Genomic DNA, 11,962 nt, shown 5'->3' with positions numbered 1-11,962 from the left:
AGTAAATTCACTAAACCCATCATTTCTTGTATAATAATTTTTTCTCCCAAAATTGCCATTCTGGAGAGAGACATATCTTTAAATATCTGTCTTTAGACATAAGAGAACATAAGAACATAAGAGAAGCCATGTTGGATCAGGCCAGTGGCCCATCCTGTCTAACATTCTGTGTCACACAGTGGTCAAAAAACCAGGTGTCATCAGGAGGTCCATAGTGGGGCCAGGACACTAGAATCCCTCCCACAGTTCTTCCCCACCCCAGCACCAATAATACAGAACATCACTGCCCCAGACAGAGAGTTCCATCTGATGGACCGCTGCTCCTTAAATTTATCGAATCCCCTCTTGAAGCTGCCTATGCTTGTAGCCGCTGCAGCTTTCTGTGGCAGTGAATTTCATGTATTAATCACCCGTTGGGTGAAGAAATACTTCCTTTTATCTGTTCCAACCCAGCTGTTGAATAATTTAATTGAGTGTCCATGAGTTTTTGTATTGTGAGAAAGGGAGAAAAGTACTTCTTTCTCTGCCTTCTCTATCCCATGCATAATTTTGTAAAACTCTATCATGTCACCCCTCAATTGACGTTTCTCCAAGCTAAAGAGCCCCAAGTGTTTTAACCTTTCTTCATAGGGAAAGTGTTCCAACCCTTTAATCATTCTAGTTGCCCTTTTCTGAACTTTTTCCAATGCTATAATATTTTTTTTGAGGTGTGGTGACCAGAACTGTACACAGTACTCCAAATGAGGCCACACCATCGATTTATACAGGAGCATTATGATACTGGTTTGATTTATTTTCAATTTCCTTCCTAATAATTCCCAGCATAGCATAGGCACACTTTCTCAACATTTTCAGTGAGTTATCTGCCATGACCCCAAAATCTCTCTCTTGGTCAGTCTCCGCCAGTTCACACCTCTAAACATCCACTTATACTGATTAAATGCAGGGGGGAGCAGGATTGAACCCCCTACCCATAATGTTAATGCAGTCTGCTGAATGTCTATAACGAACCCTTTCTACATAGCTTTGTTTGAATTAACAGAGGCACTGCCCAGTCTTGATTATGCAGTGGAGCCTGTGCACACAAATACATAGGCGCTTGCTGCAGATAAGAGCCCTGCTGGCTCAGACTTGTAGTCCATCTTACCCAACGTCCTGTTTCACACAGTTGCCAACCAGTTGCCCTGGAGGGTTAATAAACTTGGCACAGTGGCTGAGGTCTTCCTCTGTCTGATGCAGTCACCTAGCACTGGTGTTCAGAGGTTTTGCACTTTTATTGTGGAAGTTCCCTATAGTCACAGTGGCTAGTAGCCACTGATGGATCTGTCCTTCATGCATCTTTTTAGGCCATCTGTGCTAGTGGCTATTACTATGTTAGTGGAGAAAAGAAAGGCAGTTGGGAGACACCTCAAGCAGTAGACAGACGTATGCACTCAGCATATACTTTAAATATATGATAGACAGACTTTGCACTGAGCTCACTGTTTTATTCCTGTGAAGTGTATCACTTTATCTGTTACTTTTACATTCTGCTATTCCTAAAAAAAAATACAGAATAATATTTGTGTTTAAAATCAGTTTTTTAAAAAATGATGTGATGGAGGAATAACTCTACGGGAAAAAAGAATTTTAATGGAATTTTGTGTGTGTGCTGTAAACCTACTCTGGAGACTTCTTTATTAAAAGTCGGTCTATGATAAACTAAATGAAAATAAATAAAATGAAGCAATCCCATTTTATGCTTTTAATTAGCTGTATGAGGTAGGCTGAACCACCAATGAAGTGTTTGGTAGGCTTTATAGATGAGTAGGAGTTTGACATGGCTGTTCCCAGTCTGAATTTAATACCCCATCCACTGCTGAATACTCCCTCTTCTCTACATTTCAGCTGAGAAATTTTTCTCTGCACTTTGCCCATATGCCAAGAAAAGTAGTGGCCATCCTGCTGAATTAAGTGACCATGCCATATCCCCTTTGAAAAAGGCATTCAGGTCAATGGCTCCTACTGTGGACTAGGCAAAAGTAATTACAATACCCCAGAATATTCTTTTCCCAAACAGCCTGGAAAGCAAAAAGCAATTATTCCTTTCAGCAGTAATTATTTAACATAAACCATTGCTGGTCAGAAATTAATCCTTTAAGTGGTAGGGTCATGTTCTGCAGAGAGTCAATGCAAGTGTTTACTTTTCTCCCATAGGGTGAGAGTGGCTCAGAAGAAGAGACCTTGGTGGGTCACACCAAGAGCCTTATCTAGCTAGATCAAGAGATGACATGAAGGTCATGGTTTGAGTTTGACTGTTACGAGAGTGAGAAATTTCTCTCTATTTTTGTTTTTCCCATCCCTACATAATGTTATAAACTTTTATCTTGCCCTTGGTTGTATTTTTTTCTGAGCTGAAAAGATTCAGTCACTTGAGACTTTCCTTATGCAGAATGTGCTTTAAGGTCTTGATTACTTTGTTTGCCATTTTCCTATTTCTCTGTATCCTTTTGAGATGGGGTGACTAGAACTGCACAGAAGGATGGAAATACAGTCATGGCATAGATTTGTATAGAAGCATTACAGTACTGGTGGTTTTATTTTCAGAACTCTTCCTAATAATCTCAATATGACATTTGCTTTTTTTCACTGCTACTGCACACTGAGTCAACACTGGTATTGGGATACCTCCAGTAACACTTTCCTGATTATATTTGGCGGGTAGCCATGTTGGTCTGAAGCAGATGAACAAAATCTGAGTCTAGTGGCATCTTTAAGACAAAGTTTTATTCAAGGTATATGCTTTTTTGTATATGCACACGAAAGCTTGTACCTTGAATAAAACTTTATTGGTTTTAAAGGTGCCTCTGGACTCTAACTTTGTTGTATGTTCCAAATTAGTTCAGGCCAATCATGTGTGCTGACCTGGATAGCCCAGGCTATCCTGGTCTTGTCAGATCTCAGAAGCTAAGCAGGGTTTTGGTCATGGCTAGTACTTAATTGGGAGACCACCAAGGAAGTCCAAAGTCACTATGCAGAGGCAGACAATGCCAAAGCACCTCTGTTCGTCTCTTACTTTGAAAACTCTGTGGGGTCCCCAGTTGGCTGCCACTTGCTGTCACTTTCCACCTATCACCACTATATAAAAATGTTAAGTCAGGATTTTCTGCACAGTGTACATCACTTTAGGGTTAATTAAATTGGTCTTCATTTGCCATTTCATTGTTGATTCACAGTGTTTGGAAAGATCCTTTCAGCACCCCTCATAGTCTAAATATATTTTCATCATCTTCAGTAATCTGTTTGTTTCATGAAGGCATAAACTTGTTTGTTTCATGAAGGCATTTTTGAATAAATTATATAGAATTGGCTCAAAGACAACTTTTGGGGAGACCCCACTCCTTTCTTCCCTCCACTGTCTATGTCTCTGTTTTTCCTGTTAGCCCATTATCAGTCCATTATCAGTCCCTGTGTAGGTCATTACTGCTAAGTTCATGAAGGAACCTCTGGTGAAGCCCTTTGTCAAAAGCTTTTTGAAGAACAAGTCAATAACTACTAGATTACCCCATCTAAACCATTGTTGTCATTTTGTCAGCCCTTAAATAGTGGCTAGCATATTTTAAATCAGACTAGAGTCCCTTGTCTTAAATTGCATAAGGATATTTCAGAAATATAGTATTATGTAGGTATTAAAGAAAATATCTTTTAATTATCTTTTACACCTGATAGAGTAGCAAAAATGACAGGAGCCTCTAATAATAGCTGCTTATGCAATAGAAGAATTGGCAGCATTTTTGACATCTGGTGGTAGTGCCTACAGGCACAAAAATACTGGACTAATATATTCAAAGAGATAAACAAAATTGTAGGTTGTAAGATAGCTCTGGCTTTCTTGAGTATCTTACGTCAAGATATATATACAGCAGGAAATGAAATATGTGCTTTAAAATCTTCTGGTATAGGAAGACAATTATTGGTGCAGGCTTGGAAACAGCCATACTTCCCCGATGTTGATGAATGGCCTTTAGGTTTAGGTTTTAGGTTTTATTAAATTTATACCCTGCCCTCCCCGCTGAGGCAGGCTTAGGGCGGCTTACAACAATCATCATAAAACAGTGCATCATCATAATAAAATCAATTAAATTTAAAACAATTTAAAAACAGTTGGTGCTAATTCTGATATTATTCAAGTTTGATGACGTCAGTATTCCCTGGATTCCTCCCGCTGTTACAAGTCTCAAAGTCAGCCGAAAGAGAGCTGGAAGAGGCTTGCAGAGTCTTACAGAGTTTGTTGCACCTTGCAAAGTCTGATGCACTGTACTGATGGATAAAATAACACTTTATAAGACAATGCAAGAAGGAAATAATAAGATTCAGAAGACATTTATTAAGACATGGTATCCTTTTGTTTTGTATTGCAATAGAAGTGAACTTAATGAGCAGGTTTAAGGAGAATATTCTGAGATATAGCTTGAATAAAGAACAAATAGATTTGTATTTAATAGAAAAATTGATTATGCAGGACTTTGATTATGCCGGAGCCAGTTTGGTGTAGTGGTTAAGTGTGTGGACACTTATCTGGAAGAACCAGGTTTGATTCCCCACTCCTTCACTTGCACCTGCTGGAATGGCCTTGGGTCAGCCATAGCTTTTGTAAGAGTTGTCCTTGAAAGGGCAGCTGCTGTAAGAGCTCTCTCAGCCCCACCTACCTCACAGGGTGTCTATTTGGGGGGGGGGGGAGTAAAGGACATTGTGACCACTCTGAGATTCAGAGTATAGGGTGGGATATAAATCCAATATCCTCCTCCTCCTCCGTAATGCTTGTTCTTCTATGTGTTTCGAATTTTAGCAGTGTTAATGCTTTTCACTAATTTAACTGGGAAAGGCATTAAATTAATGATGCTGTAATTTCCTGGCTCCCTTGAAGTCTGTAGTGAACTCTCATCAGTTTCCAAGAGACCAAGAATGACAAGTCTGTGTTTTGATGTGAGACTGAGAGAGAATTAGAGAGAGGCTTAAATGGAGCACTACAGATGCTTAAATGGAGCACCCAAAAACCTCAGTGGCAACTTCCTTTTCCCTCCCATTTCAATCTGTGGTGTTCTGACCATGAAATAGGCTTTGTGGCTTATTAAGCACACCACTGCCTTGCTGCTCAGGAATCCATTGTAGGCACTCTTCTTTTAGTGTGGCTGCTTTTGCTTATTAATTATATAAAGGTTTTGAATTGTATACAGTACTTGCTTGGAGGCTGAGCAGTAAGCACTTTGTACTAGCTTTTTTCAGAGACCACCTTCCCAGTTCTTTGTTGCCTGCTTCTTTGGTTGGCACGGTCCATTGAGGCAATATCCTGTTGGCATAACTGAATAGCTTGTGGTAATGTAGCGGTTCCCCCTTGCCAATTTACTTTGTGGGTGGCATTTTGCTTTCCCCTGTGGTAGCTAGACCTCTAATGAAAGTGGATCCAAAACAGAAGTTGGGATGTGATGAGAGAGACTTCTAAAGCTGTAGGACTAGCCAGCATTTTAGCAGTCCAGAAGAAGCTTATTCCCTTCCCTCTGCCCTTTAAGACCTCTGTTCCCACTTGATCCATGTGAGAACAACAGTGACCAAAAAAATTGTATGTTTTGGTTTAGATAACATTCCTAAATGTGTTCATGCTTTATATTGCCATGTTTAAGGCTGAATAGTGAAGCCTTGATTGTTTTAATCTAGGAACTCAGTCCTTGAGTTACTGCCCTCTGCCCATGAGTTGGGCACAGGACGATTCTTTCCATGTGTTGTATCTTACTTTTGGATCTCTGTTTGGGCTAATATTTCTTGTTCCTCTCTTCTTGTCTTGGGATAGCTCTGCAATGCACACCTAAACTAATTAAACTGTCATTGTTTTCCCCCCAAAGAAGCTCTGGTTCGGTCAGAGGGCTAAATTCTTGGTACCCTTGCAAATTACGTGCTCCTCCGAGTTCCCAGGATTCTTGAGTTACAAGAATTACAAATTACTCTAGGAATGCTATATAGATGGTACCTGATGACAGTATTTTTTTCCAGTTTGGTTGACATGGGGTGGATTGAAAAATTCTCTCTTGCTAAGCACATTCTTGGATCCAATCTATGAGTAATTACTTAAATAATTTTAAGGAGGTGTTTACCATTCATATGTTGAATCTAAAATTCCAGTTGTTCCTTAATGGTCACACATTACAAAAATAGCACATGAGAAGCTGCAAACTCATTGCTGCCAGACTTTCATGTGACTTTTTTTTTTTAATGCAAGAAGTATGATTTTGTGAGATGGGAGAAATCCTTCCAAAAATGCCTTTTGTATGCGTTTTCAGTTCTGAGCCCCAATAATGTTGCTGCTTCAGTGCCACTACTAGAGCTTTTTTCTTTGTCCATGCATAGTCCCTCCAAATCAGGAATCCTACATCAACATAGCCAACCAAATGTAGTCATGCGAAAATATCTGTGTGAGCAAACTAAGCATTCCTTTTCTTGAAAAGATGTTCCTATTGCTTAGGCAACCAGATAATGCTCCCTGGCATGCAGTTCCACATGGTAGATTTTCAGTGCAGCCGCAGACCTAAGCAGAGTAAACCCTTCTAAATCAATGGGAATAGAAGGGTGTAACTCTGCTTTGGAGGGTACTGTTTGTCTACTGAAGCTGTATCACAAGCCTTTAGCCCTGATTCTGTTCTAGTTATGCATGACAAGATGGGGCTGCATATTCAAAAGCACATCCCATTGATACATAATGACCTCCTCTTTGAGTACTTCCATTGGGAGCATGGACCAGTTCTTCACTAGCAGTTGCTCCGCCCCCAGGGCTTCTGCTTTCCCCAGCTCAAGCAATCAGTTTCCCCACCAGTTGCTTCACAAGTACATTTTGATCTGCGGCTCCCTCCAGTTTCACTTGCGGCTTCTGGAACTCTAAAAAACAAGAGCAGGAAGCTGCAAGGGAAAGTGGAGGGAGCTGCGGATCAAAATATGCCTGCAATTGGTGAAGAATTGATTGCTTGAGCCAGGGAAAGCAGAAGCCTGGGCGGCGGAGCAACTGCTAGTGAGGAATCAGTCCCAATCTGTGTTCTGCCACAACTAATCAACTATATGTAACCGCAGGGCTGTTTTTGAGCAGGAACGCACAGGAATGCAGTTCCGGCTGACTTGGTATCTTTTTTGGGGTGGGTGGCCTAATATGCAAATGAGTTCCTGCTGGGTCTTTTCTACCAAAAAAAAGCCCTGTGTGAAACAATGGTGATGCCAGGGAGTGTGGGCTAATTTGCAAATGAGTTCCTGCTGGGCTTTTTCTACAAAAAAAGCCCTGTGTAACTGTAACATGGGAGGGAGCCTCCAAAGAGGGCATATTACCTGTTCACCTTCCGAACAATTTCACAAACTATTTCAAAAGAAGAAAGTGCAGGTCCATTTTTTAAGATCTCTCCCCATTTTGGTTTGGCATGAATGATAGAACTTCAGATCTGATTGTAAATTGGAGGTGAGGGAACACTCTCTGCTGAGCTTGGCATTGGATAGCCTTGGAAAGACCATTTTATATTGCAATTGTGATGGGGAAGATTTAGTATGTGGCCTGGTGCTTTCATTCTTATGGGCATCCTCCCAAAGAATCCTGGGCATAGTAGTTTGCTGAGAATTAGCACTCTGCAGTTTCCTTCCCAGAACTACAGTTTTGAGGATTTCCTTGTGAGAGGAAAAGACTATTAGGACATTTTTAAGCCTCTAGTACCTTGGAAGTTTCTGTTCTGGGGTAATGAAACTGGAAACAATGCTGTCTTTGGAACTGTCTAATGACAGGCTAACAAATGTTTGTTTATACTCTTGTGGTAATTTCTGTGGCTTGTGTTTCTTTGCTGCTTGATGGTTGTTGAGTATACTTCAGATGGCTTTTTAATCGTCTCAATAAAAAACTTTGTGGGCTGCTCTCCATGAACCACCAGGAATTCAGGAACTGATTCGGAGTCAAATCAGTGCAAGTTGGCCGGGAACTGTCCGATGCTTTTTCCATGACCTTTACTGGTTATTTATTTTTGTATTAATATCTGTGAAAAGCTTTTGCTTTCAGTTCTTCGGCTGCTGACACAAGCATAGAGAAAGTACCTGTATATTCTGTTGTAGGGCAGGCCCCAAAGGACAGGAATTAATTAATAAGTAATTAATAAGGTTGCATGCAGGCATGATAAAAAGTGGCTTGTCATTCCAAAAAGGAACCTTGGGTTTCGATACCGCCTTCCTCCTCTTCCTTGCATGCATCCAGGGATGGAAAAACTTATTGGTTTGCAGCAAGCCATTGTTGGTTGTTGTATCTGAACCATCAACTGCAGTTTTTGTTTCTTGACTACAAATAGGGATTCTAAACCAGAATTGGGTGTGGATAAATGAAGGTCTGGAAAAAATTGGACAGAATTTTTTTCCTTCCATTTTGTTTCCTCTTGAACACATCCCCCCTTTTCCTCTTGAACACCCCCTATCCCATTTCCATGTTTTCCAGGGGAAGGTGTAAGAATTTCTGGAAGTTTTACGTCTGTAGTTTGGTCACAGTGTAACATCTGATTGCTTTCTGTTTTTAAAGGATTGTCCTAGGTGTTTGTAGTATGCAAACTTTCATCTTCTAGAGTTAAATGGTTTAACCAACTTGGCTTATTAACTTTGGAGTAAGCCCCATAAAAGACACCTGAGCTTATTTCTGTCTAAGTTTGTATGCGGTAGTGCTATCTGAATTCTGTGAAGCTGCAAAACTTGCTTGTTCCTGTCTTAACCTGAATTGATCACGTGAAAGAAATCATCTTACACAGGGCTTTGTTTTTAGACCAAGCCCAGCAGGAACTCATTTGCATATGAGTCCACACCCCTGATATCACCATTGTTTTGCGCAGGGCTTTTTTGTAGAAAAGCCCAACAAGGGACTAATTTGCATATTAGGCCACACCCCCTTACACCAGGCCAGTCGGCGCTGTGTTCCTGTGTGTTCCTGCTCAAAAAAAGCCTTGATCTTACCTATTTTGTATATTGTATAGGCCTATATTATTATTATTTGTTTATTTCTATTCCGCCCCTTCCCCTTGCAAATACAACCACAAATTGAAGAATACTGTGGGGCTTGTTTGTTTCAGAAACAAATCCCACTTATTTGCTAAATGGTGATCATAAGCTTGATAAGATGTGAAAATTAAATGCAGGTACAATACAGATTTCTGCCTACCTGTTCCATATTGCCCCTCCCCTAGGGCTAATTTTTTGGGACCAGACTGCATGTCCAGCATTGCAGTCATGGAGCTCTGTTGTTATGTATATTTTGGCCCAAGGATGCATTGATAAGGAAAGCTACAAGGGTGCTGAGAGAGAGAAAGAAAACTGCAGAGTCTCTTTCCCCCCCTGCACCCTAAAAAACATTGTGTCTCAAAATTGCCTTTGGGATCTCTAAGGTTTCAGTCCTATGCCTCCTTGGAAATATTTCTGAATATAAACAAGTATAGGCTCAGGCTGTATGTTGTAGAGCTGGACAGTAAGTTGCCTTTTTTCTAGTGGCCACGAATCCATCTGTACCTGATTCCTCGTCTGATGAAGTGTGCTTAGAGCAACAAAAGCTTACATTCTGAATAAAACTTTGTTGGTCTTAAAGGTGAAACTTGACTCCTATTTTGTTCTGCTGCTTCAGACCAACACGGCTGCTCACTTAGCTCTATCTATAGGGGATGCTTAAGGTTCTGGTTTGTTTTTTTGTTCCTTGCTCCTGTATACCATAAAGAATATTTGTGAATAGGAACAAAGATCTGTGGTTTTATTCTTTATGTATGTGTAGCCTAAACAGTATGCAATTTTGTGGAGTATTTTTAAATGCTCTGTTAACCATTATGAAATAGTTTTGACCCAGAAGACCTGAGTTCAAATTCCTATACAGTCTGGGTGGCCATAATCTCTCCACTTCATCTACAGGAAGGTTGTGATGATGAAACAGGATAGCCCTATGTATGCCACTCCTGGATGCTTGGAGGAAGTTACCTTCTTGCATTGATTACAAGGAGACTGCACAGAATGTCCTTAACACTCTCACGTGTTTTCTTTTACTTTTGCTTGCTTTTAATAACCTAGAATAAATTATGGTAAAGCTTGACCAGGAGACAATGGAAGACGATTCCATATCTGACACGAAATTAACATTGTGGCAATACAGTTCTTGGCACAGCCCAATCTTGCTTTAGTCCCTTAAAACTCTTTCATTGTCCACTGCTTACAGTAGTTCCTGCTGATATTTTTCAGTGTTAAGGGTTTTTTTTGCTGATTTCTGTTTTAATTGTGTGCGTTTTTAAACAGATGTGTGTTGTGTTGATTTGTATTTTGCCTTTTAACACTTAATAATTTAGAAAGGTGATTCAGAATGTATGACTATATAATAAAGAGCAAAAGGACTCACAGACTGATTTCGCACTAATCTTGCAATGCGGAAGGCTTCCCTTTTTCTCTGGAGCAAGCTAACGATTTCACACAAGCTTGTGCGAAATCGCTAGCTTGCTCCGGAGAAAAAAGGAAGCCTGCTGCGGAGCAAGGTTAGTGCAAAATCAGTCTCGGTGTTTTGTTAAAAGGTAGGTAAACTATTCCCAATAACAATTCAAATCACTGGTTCATATCGATACTGTCCCAAATAGCTTGGTGCCAAGGTACTTGAAGGATTTGCCTCCTCCCATATCGTCGAGCCCACCCGTCAAGATCCTTTTCTCAAGCTACATTTATTTTCTTTAGGCATTAGGCCAAAATATTTCTTTTTACCCAGGCTTTAAACTAAAGTGGTATCTCTTTTTTAAAGCTGCTTTGTTATCTGCTTCTAATTTAAGGGCAGTTTTATCATCAGTATATCTAATTCTCAATGTAGCCCCATCTGTGGATATTTAAATCTAAATATTTGAGCCATGAACAGACAAGAAAGATCTTTCTGTCAAACTTAGAACAGCCCCAGATATGTGTGTGGGGGGGATGGGGGATTAATCCCCTCAAAATAATAGAGCAGTGCCTGCATCTTTAAGAAAGGAATGCCTTCTGTTATCTTTGCTAGGCAACCATAACAATATTGCTGACTTCAAGCCTTGACTTTTGTCAATAAAAGGTAGGGAAGGGGCAGAGACCTTTCCAGTGCTGTTTTGGCCTTTGAGGCTGAGGATTCATCGCCAGGGACCACTGGGTGACTTGCATGGCTCGCCCAGGCCCAGCTGCTTGGTAGCATGAAAGCTATTGTGGTGCAGTGGTTTGAGTTTTAGACTTACTCACTAACTTAGATTTGAATCACCACTCTGCCAAAAAACGTTACTGGGTGACGTTAGCCTTGATAGGAGAATGGTCTCCCTGTTGTGAGCTGTTACCATAATGTCACGGAGTTCCCTGGTTTGTACATAATTTGTGCCCAACTTATTAGAAGTTAGTTGCACTGCCGTGCCAGCCCATTCTGAGCACACAGTAAACTGTAGATTTCGGCAAATTTATACAAAAAATCCTGCACTGAAAGAACAAGTATTTGTTATCTGTGTGCTTGCCAAAATATCTCTGCTCCACCATCTGGTATCACCCCACATTTCTACAGCTGGATCAAAATGCTGAGATGGTTCCAAACATTACTAATGGTAGGAGGGCGTTCTCGCATTTGAGCTCTTACTCCCTGGAATGGAAATCTTCCTGGGCCCATCAGCTCCCTCCCCTCCCCCCCATCATTTACTTTAAATGCAAGTTCCTGTTGTTCTGAAGCCTCTCTCACCCAGCATGTACGAGTCTGTCAAAAATTTATGTAGACAACCATGAATAATAGAGTTCTCCTTTTGGGAAACATGGTTCTGAATAATGCCTCGTACTAAGGCTGAATGGTCAAGAGTCTGACATCCCCACTAATCTCCGACCTAGACAAAGGCTGTCTCCATGATTTGATGCTTTCTGTTCTCCGTGATTAGTTACATTGCAGGCAGGCCTCGGAATCAGTGGGAGCTCA

The sequence above is a fragment of the Heteronotia binoei genome, chromosome 8 (assembly GCF_032191835.1).
Source record: "Heteronotia binoei isolate CCM8104 ecotype False Entrance Well chromosome 8, APGP_CSIRO_Hbin_v1, whole genome shotgun sequence".
NCBI lineage: Eukaryota > Metazoa > Chordata > Lepidosauria > Squamata > Gekkonidae > Heteronotia > Heteronotia binoei.
Note: the sequence above shows the minus strand (reverse complement) of the source record.